Source organism: Lactuca serriola, chromosome 2 (genome assembly GCF_051521515.1).
Source record: "Lactuca serriola cultivar US96UC23 chromosome 2, Lser_US96UC23_V15, whole genome shotgun sequence".
Taxonomy (NCBI): domain Eukaryota; kingdom Viridiplantae; phylum Streptophyta; class Magnoliopsida; order Asterales; family Asteraceae; genus Lactuca; species Lactuca serriola.
Window position 1 is genome coordinate 207367434 of NC_136409.1, and position 7860 is coordinate 207375293.

Genomic DNA, 7860 nt, shown 5'->3' on the forward strand with positions numbered 1-7860 from the left:
GTTATTATTTTGTTTAATAATAACTCATTTATTATTGTTAAATTATTTATTGGTAACAAGGATAAGCTCTACCCCGTACCCACCTTATCTCAAGGTCAAAATTTGAAATATATTAAAAAGTCAACTGACTGAAGCTTTATTTTAATTACTTATGGATGTCTAGTCTCATGGTTATTTGATCAAGATGAATCAAATGGGTTTTTTAACGAGGAATTGATGAGGTTCAGAATACATAATAATAAATTAAAAGATTTACAACAAAGTATTATATTTTATTACTATAAAAATATCCATTTATTTTTTTCAATCTAGACAACGTTGGAAGTTAACTAATAATGCAAGTTTCACTCCCTGATCACTACTCAATTTGTTTATATATACAAGTTTTCTATTCACACATGGATGCATATTCCCTGCATCTTTTTTCCAATTTCTCTCACAAAAATGTCTCAGGGAGGAGTGCGCCGCCACCAAAGGAGGCTATCTCAGTCGGTTTTCGACTTCCCGGACAACGTTCTTCAACCACCTCCCGTGGCGGACAATGACAGTTTCGACAAGGTTGGTTTCACTTTCACCTCTGCTTGTGCTTTAACTCAACTTGATTCAGATCTCGTTTTTATATTGCTTAATACTTATGCTTCTCTGTTTACCATTTTCGTTTTCTATTTTCGTAATGCAAAACGATCTGGTCACTTATAAAAAGGTTTCTTGTTTTGGAAGATTCTATATACAATTCAGATTTATAAAGTCATCTTCGATTTTCCATAAATGATAATTTTGTTCGATTTTATCACACTACATAGATTATAAAAAGGAGTGTATGTTCATCGATTACATACACTAGTGCTCACCGGAACGCCGTGGGCGGTGGTGGTTATTCAAATTCTGCAATTGGCTCTCGGTTTACGTTCCGGTGGAAGTACAATGAGATCGCCTCAGGGGTCCTTGTGATGGTCGTTGTTCAAAAGTCGTACATTAAAAAAAAATAATAAAAAAATAAAAATAAAAAAGTAGTCTTGTAGGTAGTGTTACGTTGCTCGATTCCAATCACTCATTTAGATCATGTTTGTTTGTTAGGTAGGAAAGTAAAAAATCCATTTAAAAAAAAATACAGTTTTACTTATATATATATATATATATATATATATATATATATATATATATATATATATATATATATTAGTTTATAACCCGTGAAACCACGGCTGCAAAATTAATTAAACTTTAATAGTTAGAACACAAAATTATTAATAAATTATAGTCGTTAATTTAAATAAATATGTGAAATTATATCACCTTATAATTTGTATTAATTTTATTTTAATTTTTATTCCATTGTTATTAATTTATTGTAATTAAAATGAAAATTTTAAAATTTGAAATAGATAATTAATAGGTTGACAAGTGGCATGCATTAATTAAGAAGTTTAATAGGGTGACACATGACAAAAAAAAGAATAAAATGTGTATTAATTAGGAGGCCTAATATGATGACACATGTCAAAAGGAGATTAAAACTATTCTTTTATTAGAATAGGGATATATATATATATATATATATATATATATATATATATATATATATATATATATATATATATATATATATATATATATATATATATTGATTCATTAAAATTGCTATTTACAGGAATTGAGGAATGCAAACTCGGCGTCTAAGGTACCAGAACAACAACATAGTACACGTCCAACCTTAGACGCTTCCACACATTTGAAAGAGAAAGGTGTAGCTTCTTCCTTACCCCCAACGTCACAAAAGAAGTCGTAACGCTAGCTGGAAAATACATGCTAGTTAGCTTAAGTTGGGAAATTAAGTGTGTAACAAATGGTTCTCTTTCTCTAGCTTCTTGTTACATTTATTTCGTGTTGCAGTGTCATGTTAATTTCTAGTTTGATGATGTGAAATAAAGTATCGTATTGGCAACCACAATTTTCGTTTCATATAAAGTACCCATTTAAGGTGGAAAAAGACCCACTATTTAAGTACAAATTAGTAATAGATTGTTTTATACTAAAACTTTAAACATCTCTATTTGTTATGGAGATTGGAATCCATATGTTGACGCCATATAATGTTGGATGTTGATTTTGTGACAACGATTAAATTAAAAACAGTTGTCATGGTTATTAGGGAGGACGGAATCGTCCCCGTCCTTCCCGCTACCCGCCAAACCCTTTATGGAGGGAGTCGAACCCGCCAAAACTGCATCCCTCCCAACCCATCTTCCCTATTTTTCTTCTGTGATTCAACCCTTCAGCAGTTTCTTGAACCCACTCAACACCCTCTCTTTCTCTCTTGCTCTCCTCCCGGTGCACCCTCTTCTTCGTTCGGGTCAAAGCCGCTCAACAAAACCGCTACCATTCCATTCTCCCTTAGTGGTGAAGGAGTCACTAAGCTTCCCCAATGAAGTGTCTCCCTCTTAACCTTAGAGGTGCGGGTGATTCTCGCATAGCGGAGCATAGGTGGGTCTAGTATATATCCCGGGGTAGCCCGGGATACCCCTAAAAAATTTTTAATAGTGTAATTTTTTCCAGAACTTTTTTTTTCATATTGTGTATTATGCGATTATTTTTGTTGGGGATACCCCTTTACTTGTCGGGGATACCCTTTTACTTTGATCCTGGATCCGCCACTGTAGCGGAGTGGGTTCGTAAAATTAAATTGTAGTACCAGATTAATTTTATTGGATGTCAAGAAACTCAAATTGTTAACGAGTTTGCGATTCGTATTGAGCAATTATGGGAGATTAATTTTATTGGATGTCAAGAAACTCAAACTGTTAACGAGTTTGGGACAACTCTAACTTTGATTCATATTGAGCAATTTTGGGACAACTCTAACTTTGATTATGTGGTTGTTGAGTCAAGAGGTAGATCGGGTTGGCTTCTTTGTATATGGAACCCTTTTATGTTCAGGGTAATTGATATTACCAAAGGTAGACACTTTATCCTTATTTCGGGAACATGGTGTGGAGTCAATAAAAAAACCAACTTTGTCAATGTATACATTCCTATTGATGGTGAATACAGACTCGTGTTGTGAAATGACTTACCGCATATCAAATCTGATAGAGATGGGTCTTGGATTTACATGGGAGGTTTTAACGATGTAAGACAAAGAGAGGATCGGTTTTTTGAGATGGTTTGTATCCTAAGCATGGAGGCATTCAATTCATTTATAAGATAAGCATGAATAATAGAGTTTAATCTTGGAGGTAGAAGATTCACTTGGATGAGCCCGGATGGAAGAAGACTAAGTAAAATTGACTGTTTCTTTGCTTGCAACAACTTCTTGGTCAGATGGGTAAATGCCTATGTAACCGCTCTTCCCATATACCAAAGGGCTTCTAGCCCAACGGTATTTGGTGTTGTCCTCCCTCCTTGAGGTCGAGGGTTCAAGTTCCACTGTGGACCTATGTGGAATAATTTAGGATTATTTTAGTATATATTTGTATTTGTCGTTCCAAAAAAAACAGCTCTCCCCATATTGTATTATGATCATTGTCGTCTCATTATTGATCCTGCTTTCATGACTATGGTCCTTGCCTATTTAGGTTTTATAACTCTTGGGCAGAAAGTAGTATTAGGCCCGTACTACTGGAAGCACGCGATTCTTACTCGAATCGAGGAAAATCACGAGGATTCTTAGGAGCTGGTTGAGGGCAGATAACATGGTTTGCCACCATGATTCATTGCAACATGTTTCTGTCTCTATCAACCTTTTAGTTATGGTTGTTCATTATGAGGATGAGGCTGACAATTGTTCGAGCCTTAGTCGTCGTGGCAGTTTTAGGTCTGAATGGTGCAAACCTATTAAAAATCTTGATCTAAAACAAAAGGCTCATGTTAAATGGGATGTCGAGGGAGACAAAAATAGTAAAAAATTTCATGGCTTGATTAATGGAAAGAGGAAAAAATGCAAAATTAATGGGCTTACAATAAATGGGAGCTGGAATACTGATTCAGACTACATAAAAATGAGATTTGGAAATTTTTTTGTAACGTCCCGAAAATCAGAAGGTAAAAATTTCATTTTTAATACAATCAAACACCAAATATCTTTTACTCAAACATTTAAAAGTATTTCTTAATAAAACCATTATTAGAGTACAATCACAAAATCACAAAGTTGCGGAAGAACATGAGTGTATGCGCTGCGATCAAGCCTGACCCTTCCCCTTTGAACCGAAAGTACCTGAAACCATAAACAATAAACCGTAAGCACAAAGCTTAGTGAGTTCCCCAAAATACCACATATCATACATATAATAGAGAATGTTATGTGCCAGCCATAGTGTTGCCATTATGCCATGAGCCATATCATGGTTTTTCCTTGCCAGGCCGAGGCCAAAACCCTAGGTCTTACAGACAAGTGCCAAGAGCCATCTCCTGGTCTTCCATGAAATCATCACAAAGACAACAAACATACTTTCTACAACTAACAACCTACTTAATTGCCATGGTCTGAACCCTGGTCTTGCATACAGATTTGCCAGGAGCCACCTTCGGGTCTTTCATACAATGCCAAGGGCCACCCCTTGGTCTTTCAACAATACATAAGCCAATGGTGTGTGGTATTTTGGGAGAACTCACTAAGTTTTTGCTTATAGTTGTGGATTAAATGTTTTTCAAGTACCAGTGGTGATCATGGGAAGTAGAAGGCGTGACTGTACACATTCATCATCAACCATGGACATTTCACGTTTATTATATTACACTGATTTATAAACAAATGTATTTTGGAACAAATGGTTTTCTTAACTTGGATTTTATAAATGTGAATTTTTACCTTAATTAAAAATGGAAATTTTGTTGTGAAAATGGGACGTTACATGGGTGACTGTCATACCAATCTTAATTTATGTTTTTCTATCTAGATTAATTATTATCATCTAAAGTATCATCTTTTTGTGGCTATCTAATAGGATAACTGGAGCAGTTGAAAGCTCATGGCAATCTAAGAAAAAGCCAAATTCCCATATATGATGCTATGGTATGTAACCAAACTTTACTTTGTTTCTTACTTAATACACTTGCAAAATATCTAATAGGGTAAAAATGAATAAGCTTTGCCATGATTTGTAACATCTAGAAAATCACGGTAAAATTTTTCATTTTTAAAACCAATCCAAAACCATAAGCATTTAAAAACATAGTTTCCAAAGTGTCAATAGTCACAAATCAGAGTATCCTAAAATCAATTCTCATAAAAATTGAAGGATGTGCACGATCAATCCTTCGCCTTGCCCCGATCATCTGAAGTACCTGGAACATAAAACTGAAACTGTAAGCACAAAGCTTAGTGAGTTCCCCTAAAGTACCACCATACAAACAAATAACATATAAAATCATGCATGCTGGGTCCAATCATTCATCGGACTGGAATACCTATGGGTCCACAACCATCGGGCTAACCCAATCAATCGTCGGATTTGAATGCCTCGACCCACTTAGTCATTGGATTGGAATGCCAATATGAAACAGGTCCATTTATTCATCGGACTGGAATACCCTCGGGTCCACTCAATCATCAGACTGGAATACCCCCGGACTATTGGCTCACGCACATAGCAGTAAATCCTCAACCCAAAACCATAACATGTCGACATATACTTAATAGATAAACACATAATTAGTCAACGGACAAACATGCATATCTATAGATCACTATCGCATAGCAACATCCTATATACCAGGACACCGATCTAATAGATCACTACAACATAACAACATCCTATATGCTAGGATATACAACTTAATGGGTCGGCATTGGTGCCTTCGACCCACAAGTACAATGAGGAAAACTCACCTCTCAGTCTGAAAAGGTCGCTAAATAGGATACTACTTTGAATATCAGCTCTAACGGTCACCTATTCATCAAATAACAACCAGTCTCAAATACAACTCAGAATAACCAAAATACCTTTAGGTCAAACTTGGTCAAAGTCAAAATCAACAAAGTCAACCGAGTGACTCAGGCTGAGTACGCCCAGTGTACTCAGCATGTACGTTTAGCATACTCAAGGTCCAGATTGGGCTTCCACGAGAGTATGCCCAATGTAATCAGAAGTACGCCCAACATGCTCGACCAAAAGTCACTTCCCCATTAAGTGCTTATTTCATGAAGTCCTTTCGTCCAATTGCAGATCTAGCCACCAAATATCATTCCAAACCATAAAGTTTCCATCCTTATGAGTTTGCATGCATATAAATTGCCCACCACCAAAACCCTAACTTGTCTTAATCTCTCTAACATTTGCACGGAAGGGAATAAGGGACCAATATTACATTTTTTGCTTCCCAATAACTCTATAATGGATAAAGTTTCCAACTTTATCCATTAGAATGGTCAAAACAACCAAGATATAGTCTTTAAGTCTCAAAGGGACCAGAAGTGCATCTTCATCAACTTAATCCATTAAGTCTAAGTCTCTAACCCTCATATCTGAATCAAAATGATGTTTAGATGGATAAAGTTTCCAACTTTATCTATACCAAGGTCACAAACTTTCAAGATCTAAACTTTATGCACTAAAATGACCAAAAGATCATAAAAAAACAAAACTAACTAAATCAAACAAAGACATCATCAAGATTCAAGCTTTATACCTCTACAAAAAGGATCAACGTGAACAAGGTTTGGATTTATAAGCTCCAATGCAACCAACACTTCTCTAATGAGCTTCCTCTTCTCCAAGATGCACCAAGATCACTCCAAGGCACTTAAAAACACCTCAATTTTGCTCACAAGGCTCATACTAGGGTTAGGGTTTTAAGGAAGGACGTTGAAGGGGTGGAGGTTGAGAATAGAAAGGGTTTAGGGGAGTTAAGAAGCTTAAATAGGGCTGAAAACCCTCAAATTAGGGTTTGACACCTGATTGCGTACACCCAACATACTCCTAGTACGCCTAACGTATTAGGTTGGATCCCGTAGTCATTCTTGCCTAGTACGCCCAACGTATTAAGCTCAACCTAAAACTCTACAAACTTCGAACAGTCATAACTTCTTCGTTGTAACTCCGATTTCGATGATCTTTATATCCACGAAAAGGTATTGAAGAGCTCCATAATATTATCTAGATATATTGGACTAAAACTTCTTGAACAAAAATCCATTTTTCAAGCAAGAACCCGACCTATGACTTTTCCCTTTCTATCATTTGACCCAAAAACACAATTCAAAGGTTAAATCTCTTAACTATAATTACCTCTTTCCACAAGGACTAAACCTTGCCTCATTAAGGCCTAAAGGCTTACACAATCGACTTCCAGCCTACGACCCTGAAATAAGAAATGACGGGAAACAAGATGTTACATGATTACTTTATATACATGGAAAATGTCTTAATATGGTAACAATGCAAAAACCTTTCCATGTTGTCTCATAAGTTGGTATATTGTAAATTGTGAAAGTGAATGTCATGTAGAAGCAACATATAAGAACTTAGTGTCCCATGACTTGACCTATTTGTGTAAGATTGTAATTTTTAGGCATTTGTAATTTTAATCTTTTTCATATTAGGATATTATAAATGTAAATTCTTTTCCTATTAAGTTAATTTATTGTGACATTCTAACCAATTATTATAGCAGTATACTTTCAAAATTTAACATATTAAGGCATTGTAGTTCTATTTTTATTTTTTTATCTATTAAGATATCGGGCTTTAAAAATCGAACCAATTATAACATTATATTTTCAACATCAAATCTATTAAGACATGGTATTTTTTTACTACTAAGTATTTGTATTTATGAAATTCTGAACTTGTTTGATTTTTGTTTTTAATTATAGCATTATATTTTTGGTTTTTTACTATTAAGTCAGTGTATTATGAA

The 7860-nt window shown here is 35.0% G+C and overlaps 1 long non-coding RNA gene across 1 annotated transcript; it reads left to right on the top strand.

Annotated features, from left to right (window-relative positions):
• Positions 1-329: 329 nt before the first annotated feature.
• LOC145088289 (uncharacterized) lies at positions 330-1951 on the top strand. Its single transcript, XR_013701051.1, has 2 exons — positions 330-558; positions 1652-1951. It is a non-coding gene; the product is annotated as an uncharacterized LOC145088289 (long non-coding RNA).
• Positions 1952-7860: the final 5909 nt, after the last annotated feature.